At 43.2% G+C, this 9,351-nt stretch overlaps 1 long non-coding RNA gene across 1 annotated transcript; it reads right to left on the bottom strand.

The window, feature by feature from the left end:
• Positions 1-921: 921 nt before the first annotated feature.
• On the bottom strand, positions 922-5,295 carry LOC123495053 (uncharacterized). The gene is made up of 3 exons (XR_006666909.2): positions 3,231-5,295; positions 2,707-2,765; positions 922-1,975 (listed from the first exon to the last, which is right to left on the bottom strand). It is a non-coding gene; the product is annotated as an uncharacterized lncRNA (long non-coding RNA).
• Positions 5,296-9,351: the final 4,056 nt, after the last annotated feature.

The following is a 9,351-nucleotide window of genomic DNA, read 5'->3' on the forward strand; positions in this document are numbered from 1 at the left end:
AGCTTAGATAATAAAGTTCAGGTTATCCAGCGATTCCCATATCGTCGCCCCACTCCCTTGAGTTTTTAGATGAGGCATGCGGTGTACCTCCCCGCCAGATCCACATCCCCTGCTCCAGAATGTCACAGCCTAAGCTCGACCACGTATCCCGGGGAGCCCGACGAGCGTTCGGCCAAGAAGAGGTTTATCATGGCCTCTCCAGCGGACGTTGGCGAGGTGGCCTCCGTTCACCCCGACCTATCGATCCCGGAACAACACTTCGCCGCGAAAGCCGGCGAAGACGTTGACTATGTTGCCATGCCGAAGGCTTCATGTCAGCGGGCTAGCGTATTACTGTATCTCGGGAAAGCTGGCTACGACATCAAGCTCGTCCACACCGACTGCTTCACGCGGGCCATGTCACAGGTTAAGTGGTCCATCCCCAACCCCTCTGGTTCAACCACCGTCGATCTCTTCGACGGCCCTGCCGCTGATCTCCTCCGCCAAGCGGTCAAGGATTTGCGAGCTTTATACGCCATCGAGCCCATTTTGTCACTTCTGAAGGACACGTTCTACGGCGGCGGCTTGGGATCCTCAATTGCCAAGTCAGGTCTCATCGACCAGGACCACGACCACGAGGAGGCCACCCATGAAGGTTCTTCCAAGGTGAAACAACCCATCTGTGACATCAGAGAGTGCACCATGGGTCTGTGCTCTTCCAACTGGAAGGATCCCGTCCATGAAATGTGAGGCAACATTCTATCAGCAAATATCACCTTTTCTAGCATGCCAACCCGTACCCTTTGTTGTAGTAGCATTTTCCGTGCGGTGCTTTAACTGTGCCATGTTTAATTATTTCAGTTATACAAAAATGTATTGTTCAATAGGTCTATGTGATGTTTAAGTATGAATTGTCCACTTTAGTTTCATGAATGGCTATATTCGGTTGTTTATAGTGAGTGGATGCCTTGTTTGTCTGTATTTGGTTGTTAGGTTGGTTGGAGTGAGCATTTTTTCAGTTATCGAGCAGATGCCTTGTTTATCTGTATTTGGTTCTTAGTTTGGTTGCAGTGAGTATTTGTCCAGTTATCAAGCAGATGCCCTGTTTATCTGTATTTGGTTGTTAGGTTTATTTTAGCATTTGTCCAGTTATCGAGAAGATGCCTTGTTTATCTGTATTTGTTGTTAGGTTTTTTTTTTGCATTTCTCCAGTTATCAAGCAGATGCCTGGTTTATCTTTATCTGCTTGTTAGGTTGGTTGCAGTGAGCATTTGTCCAGTTTTCAAGCATATGCCCTGTTTATCGGTATTTGCTTGTTAGGTTGGTTGCAGTGAGATGCCCAGTTTTCAATGGCTATATTTGGTTGTTATACTGGTCATTTATGCCTTGTTTATTTCAGTCATTCACAATGTGTGGTCACTACAACAGAAACCCCCTTTTAGCAACGCATCAATGCGTTGTCGTATGCCCATATATGCGTTGGTAAGGTCTACACCAACGGATTAGTATGCGTTGCCGTTGGTGGCGTTGGAAGGATCTACGACAACGTATACGCATGCGTTGGTAAACGACATGTAGAAGTGTTGTTAGATAGCAACATATAAAGCTAGAGCGCAACAGCACTTCAGATGCGTTGGTGGCGACCCTGCACGTAACAACGGCTAGAAGCTTCGCTAGATAGCATTTAGAATTAATGATATTATATATTGCGATCCGTAATTATATTTGTTCAATGTCAATAGAGCATACAGGCCACAGTACAACAAACAGAAAGTTCTCATATATTATATCGACTGCGTTGCATTACAAAGAACATGATCCAAAGATTACAAGAGGTGAAACTATATCTAGTAGTGGTCCAATTCTTGACCTTGCAATCAACTATAATGTTTGAAAAATTGATCCCAAAAATGACATCCTAATTATCTTCTAGAAGCTCCATTCTTAACTGTGCAATCAGCATCTGAGCGATGCATCATCAATTTATCTTGGTGATCTACAACAACAACAATATGAGATGAGTAACTCGCAGTAGAGAAAATCAGGCCAATAGAGAAGTAAAATTTAAATGAGCACCATACAAATGTGATTAACCAGGACTTGGATTTATATATAAGCGTGGGGCTCAATAATAACTTGAACAGAAAAACTTCTTAAAACATGAAATTATTAAACAACATTGCAGATCATGTGACTTATATACGTGTACTATTTTTTTGCATCTTTGATGAACTACATGAACTATCATTATATACTTTTCTTGTTCCAGTGTATTCTCTATTAAAAAGGAACAAAATTCAGAAACGGAAACTGCAGATACTTTCATTAGACACCAGCGAAAGGTTCATCGCCATGCTATTTAGTACAAACAGACTTTGTAAAGTAAGGATGTTCTGTTTCTCTTTATTGCCCTGCACATTTTTGAATATCAATGGCTCGTCGACATAAGAATCTACATAGAAAAACACCAAGCACCTTTGACCAATCGGATATGGTTGTTCATTGTGAACAACTATCAGCTTGTATTTAGATCACTACTTTAGTAATATAAACACTCTTATATTTCTTTACAGAGGGATTACTAAACATTATATTATATTAACAATGAAATGAATTCAACAAATCATGCTTGGGATGATTCGTTAGTCATGCTTGTTATGGTGTATTAGCAGAAATCTCAGTGCCAGCAACTTCAAAATGTTACATCACACAAAATTTCGTAGTTACCTGAGAACTACAAAGTCACAAATTATAGTTTCCTGATCCATCAATAAAATTCTCAGAACCTACAAAAGCAACAACATGAAAAAGCATCATTCGATTTTAGACAGTTGGATTTATCAACTCATGGCTACATGTTCTCTTCAATAAGACATGTCGAGAGGCAACCAAACTGAAAGCATGAAGAAAGAAAAAAGAAGATCATCACCCCATCTGATATAGGGTAGAGTACTCTGTATACTATGTTATCTTATAGCTAAGAGATTTCATTCTAACGCTAGCCAAATTTAAGTATACGATGATACATCTGAACTATTTCGGAGAACCAAGGAAGTGCCTATGTAATAGTGAGTACTGAAACCAAGCCATGTGACACACATAACACCCAAATAGCATGTAAAATCAAGTGTATCATTGCGGACCAGTTAGTCATCACTTGCGGAGATGCATTTTATTACCACGCACATGAGTCGCACATATGGTTCCATGGACACAGACATGTGGTCAACTTAAAGAAATATTAGGCATACCTGATTGATAGAATTATCGGGACTACGGGCACAATCAGAGGTCTCATATCCAGTTGTCATAACCAGACAATCAAGTTACCAAATATGGAGTAGTTACCCACTAAACAAAAAATTCTGAAAAGAAAATGAAGTTGAGAAGAGGTCACTTGGGTGCGGAAACAATCCATGCTTAAGCATTAGTATATTGCACAACACATTAAAAAAATCGTGTATGCAGTCCAAGGTAGCTGAGCCAAATATACATGCCATGAATTCATTTGTTACAATGCAAAAGGCACAATATCTCACTTTACAAATAGCAATGCAATGAGGCAAGTGTATACCGGTCTGCGTGTGGTTCTGTAAGGAAACAAAAGGAGCTACATAATAAATGAATTAATTAGAGGTAAGAGGAAAAAACAATTGAAAGAACAACAACTGAAACATCACAGATACCTCATTCTAATCCACTTATAATTTGAAAGAGCGGCTGAAATCAATGAGCCGAGGTAAAGTAATCATATAGGAAAATGAACAAGCAGAACTGTACACACAAACAGTAACTAATGGCACTTACGATTGCTCCATGCCCAATTTAAGTTGCTAGCTCCACATGAACAAGGGTGAGTAGGAGGCAAAACGGGGATGTAAATTTTGTGAGGAATCAATTCTTGGGGGCAAAAAATTAGAAGATTAGCTCACCAACTATGGAAAAGATGGAACAGAATCGCTGACTGGCACTTTGACCCTTCATGAGGATAAGATGGGGGAAGATCACGTTGCAGTGGTGAGAGGTTTCAGGGGCTGTGGGCAAGGGTGTGATGGCGTAGTTGCTGCCAGCGGCGCTAGCTTGGGCGAGTGCTCTTAGAGGCTAGAGGGTCTTCTCCTTGTGTTAGACTTGACATTCATGCATAGAAAGAAGACGTGAATTAGACAGGAACGAGGCGCTACGAGGTTGCACTGCAAGGCAGAAGTGACAGGGACGGGGCGGCCATCTCTCCAGCGGCAGTGACGGCGACACAGCAATCATCTGCTTCTTCTCTAAAGTACGTCTCCCTTCTCTTTCTTCTCCTTCTTAAGTTGTAGGCTTGGGTTAGATTGAGAGGGTTCTTGATCCTTGTTTCCTGGTACATCCTAGCTAAGCCTGAATTATCCAATTCTCCTCACCAATTAATCAGTTGATGTGGGCATGTATTTGGTCTTTCTGTTTTCCAGTTGTAAAAACCACTTAGTATTAATAAGAGTTGATTATCACACATACTTATTAGAGAATACTCTGCTTATTAGTAACTATGTAATTCCTTTGCAGTGAAGTACAACAGGGAGGCAGCAAGCAAATAAGCTTCTTCTTTATTATTAAATTAGATAATATATATACTAGAAATAATCGGGGTAAAGAAACATGTGCTTGTCTAGAAAAAACAATGTGATGATGCATTAATTGCGATCTAGACGTACATTGATTCATGAAATTTGTTATTGATAGGAGTACTTGTGCTTCAAATCTCTGTTTCGTTATCTGCCATCATGATATAATAATCAATCCCTATCAAACCATGTACATAACCGAACATTATTTAGATGAAGGGGAATAGTTGATGCAAGGGATTCAATGCCTAAAGAGATCTAAGTGACATGCAGGAAACCACCCAATCCCTTTGTTGATTGGTTCCCTTTGGGGATAAATCAAATGGAATGAAGCCTTAATAAGGGATACAATAAAGGATTGCAGATGCGCGAGCAACAGAATAAGACCTGCTGAACTGCTGCATTTGTGGAGGACGGGTGCGTCGGTACTTGCGTCGTTTCTAGTTGTGCGAACGAACAACAGTGGTGGCTGCACCTCCGGTCGCGCGGAGGAACGTTGGTGGCAACTCCTTTCCCGACACAGGAGATGGGCGGCGATGCAGTGTGCATCCCCAATGACCAGAGAAAGTGGCGAGGAAGGCAAGCTTGGAAGAGGTTCTTTAACGAACTGAGGGGAGGCGGCCGAGGGCGAGGGGACGGCGGCGGCGGTGGGAACCCTGGCCGCTGGGTGTCCCTGGATCTTGTTTTTTAGAGGTGTGTCAAAAGAAAAGAAAAAACATTAATTGGGGGATTTCAGATGCGCGAGCAGGTACAGCGCCAAAAGAGAAGGAGGTGGGCGGGGGGTTAGCGCTAAGTGGGGAAGGTGTGTTCACCAAACAACATATTGTGTTATCATCGTTGCTAGGCATGTGTTGCAATAGTTTTTTTTGTTGTAGTGGGTTCATTATGTGCAAGTCAGAACTGTGCCGCTCGACTACATCAATACCAGTTTGAACGGCTATATTTTGTTCCAGTTATTCCTGTTGTAGTTAACACATGCCCTTTATTTGAGTTTTACACATTTATCCAGTGTGATGTTTAAGCATTACCTACGTTCTATTCATTTTCAACAATACCAGTTTGAATTGCAATATTTGATGGCTGTTAAGCCTGCTGTCGGTAACATTGCCTTCCATTTTATATCTGCTTTAACAGCATGCTGAAACAAACACATTCAAGCTATCATTTGGAGATGATGTTGTTTACCTTTGCTATATTTGTTTGATGTTAAGATTGCTGTACTTATCATGCCTTTCCACTACTTATGCAGGACAACAACGGGAGTGGCCACCATTTTCTGCCGAGGTTAGCTTCATCCCTCGGCTTGTACTCCCCCCGTCGTTCCATAATGTAGTGCATATAGATCCAGGCCTGGACACTAGTTAGCTTCTAATATTGACTTGTTGCTTGTAGGTACATATGCCCTTGGCAAGGATCCATGCATCGACCCTTTTTGCGTATGGGGCAATGAGATATTGATGAACAAGCATCAAGTGAGGAAACTGATAAGGATTATTAGCAAAAAGATACGAATGGTGGCAAGAAAATTATTTGTTTATGCTCTATCCAACACAACAGTGAGCTGTAGGATGGTAACTACAAACTCTGCAGCCTTCTCTTTTTACTGCCCATAATGAGTTTTTAGACAACAATGTCTGAATCTTTTTCGTTCCAAGTGGTTCCTGAAGCAGTTCACTCAAGATTACCTCGTAAAGTACATGATTGGTGGACACGCAATGAAGTTTAAAGTATTTCATCCAGACTACAATGAGCATCGAGAAGTCCTAATGAAGACAGTGAAGGATGGACGGGAAGCCATCACAAGGGGTTGGCCTAGAGTCGTGCGCGCCTTACGCATGGAGGAGGGCACAATATGGGCATTCCGCTTCACCTTCTCCAGCAACCAGAATGTCTTTCGCCTCTCTCTTTACAGTCTTTAGTACAACTGTGGTTCATCATTCTTTACTTGGTGCTTCTGTAGTTCTTCAGTATGTACCTGTGCATTGAATTATGGATTCGTGGTTGAACCTATATTTGTAATAAACATGGTTGGATATGAAATAAGTGATTGCCTACTTTCAAATTCATAACATGTGATTTTTAAATTAGGGATTAATTGGATTAATTATGGATTAAATAGGGGTTACACTACACACGGTTTGCGAAAGCGAAACGTCTGCGATATACGTGGAGATCAAAAACGTTTCTAGGATCCACTACGTGTGCGATCAATCTCCACTGCACACACGACTTTCCTTGAAAACTGTTTGCGTTAGGCCACCTTGCGCAAACGTTTATTACATAAAAAGTGTGTGTGATGGATAGCCTTTGCCACACAGTTTCTTTCTACGCACCGTGTGTGATGCATTCAATGACGCAAACGATAAAATTATTAATATCGTGTGCAATGGCAACGCTATCACAAACGATTTAACAGGAAAAATAGTGTGTGATGTACCTGTGAACAGAAACGTTTTCCTTGGAGCGACTGTGTGGGATGTACATACGAACGGAAATGTTTAGCGAGGACTGACTGTGTGGGATGTACTTGCGACCAGAAACAATTTCGCCGTATAATTGTATTTTTTAGTTCTACTGTACGTATTTCCATATTTGAGCGCTCATCGGTCGCACACGACCTCATTTTGCCGAACGTGTGTGCCAGGAGGGCATATCCCCGACGGTTTCTGGGTCGTGTGGGAACGACCCCCATATCACCCACATTCACTTGGCGATGGTTCCAGATGCCGTCGCGGAAAGGGGTTAAAAACCGTTTGTTTAGGACCGACGCGCACCAATGAGTAATCGCTGCATTTTCTTCTTGATTCGATCTCACGGTGCTGCCGATGCTCGGTCCGGAGCCACCATGGCGCAGCTCCATCTATGGCGGCATCGCCGGCCACTTTCTCCACTCCGTCAATCCCTCGGCGGCGACATCCACATCAGTAGGAGATGTTGCTGCTCTGGCTCTCGCTGGCCATGCTGCTGCTGCTTCGGCCCTCGCTCGTGCTACAGCTCTGCTCTTGCTCTTGGTCCCCTACCTTGGCTGCTCTTGTTCTAGCTCCAGCTGCTGCTCTTGCTCTTGATCTTGCTCGCACTGCTGCTGCACGAGCATCAGCTCCGGCTCTCGCTTGAGTCCCTACTGCTGCCACCCGAGATGCTGTTACACGACCACCTGCCCCGGCTCTCGCACGCGCTGCTGCTCCGGGCGCTGCTGCTGCTGCAGGACCAGCTGCTCTCTGGTTGTACGTTCCCTGCTGGAGCGGCTACCGGTTTAGATCAGTGCTCCTCTGCCACTAGTGCTCAAGTGGCCAAAACTATTAGTGCACTTCTTTTCTGCTACTAGTGTGTTGAGTTTCGATAGCAAAATTCAGTTTCGACAGTTAATTCAGTTTCGGCAATTAAGTTCAGAGATGAGCGGCTGATGTATTTTACATCTAGCACTTTTTGGAGATGTATTTTATTTACATCATCTATTGCAGATGCTATTAGAATACCACTTCAGGTTAACGTTGTCTCTCTTGTCCTGCTCCAGCCTCGCTGTCGTATACCTCACGGGAGTTGCCCCAACGACGAAACCCTCCATCACAGCGGAGCAGTACCCTTGACTCCACCTCCAGACGCCTAAGATCTTCTTCCCCTCCTTCGATAGCCACATCAGCCCCAGCATCCTCAGCTACCAACGCAATGATGCTGGGATCGACATGGCTTTGCCATAGAGGTTGTACACTTGTTGCATTGTTGTCCACTTAGCACGCGTAGTAATGAGGAATATGATTAGTTTCTCCTATATGACAAGAAGTGGGTACTAGGCAAGTTAGCTATCCGTGATGGACTCTCTCGAAAGGCATCATTATTTATTTCTGCGCGTTGGAGCTATGAATGTGTAGATGGGCCTGGGAGTTTAGCTAGCAAGGCAGTGGCATGGGTCCAAAGTATTATTTGTCCCTTTAGTGTCTCATTCAAAGAAAAACCGTAGGAATTTTAATATCCTCTTGGCCCTCCTTTTTAAATTATTATTCATGACGAACAAGACTAAGTGATAGTAGCATAATAGCATTATAACTTTACATTTTCTTGTGGTTTGACATAATTTGACCATGCTTCTTTGCATTCCTGTGAACCAAACACCCAGATTGACAGAAATCCTATATTTGCAAATGCTCTGTTTTGCTCATGCATTCCTATCCTATTCCTGTGTATTTCCTATCCCTGCATTATTAGTATCCTCCAATTCAAATGAGCCCTTACAGAAAACCTTGTGTGGTTTGTTCCGCTCTGGCCGTGCCATCGTCCACCCCAGCTCAGCTGCTCCAATGACGAAAGTGTCCAGCACAGCAGGGATCCGCCCTCCAGACTGTCTTTCACCGCCTCATATCTTCTTCCACGCCGCTGATAGACCCCACAACTGCATTACCATCATCAACTGAGCAGATGACCTTGAGGACTACACGGGTCCGCAAGAGAGGTCGCACCCTTTCGTGTCTGCTTACGTTATGCGTCGCTTAATATTACCTGCTACTTTATCATCCTCTTCACTTGTTAGACTTCGAGTCAGCTCCAAACTAATGCTCAAGCTTAAGTTTTTAAATGGTTGTGGGGTAGATATGGGTGCAGCAACGAATATTATCTGTTTACTACCTGGTTAATGTCGGGTGTCTACTATGACTTTCATGTTGGGTGGGAAACAAATAGTAAAGGCCATTATCTGTATTTTTTAATGCCAGCTATTATCTGCCTGCTATCACTAGTTTTGGGTCTGTCCACAGGTTGCTACCATCACTCTAGATTTCTC

This window comes from Aegilops tauschii, chromosome 7 (assembly GCF_002575655.3).
Source record: "Aegilops tauschii subsp. strangulata cultivar AL8/78 chromosome 7, Aet v6.0, whole genome shotgun sequence".
NCBI classification, from domain to species: Eukaryota; Viridiplantae; Streptophyta; class Magnoliopsida; order Poales; family Poaceae; genus Aegilops; species Aegilops tauschii.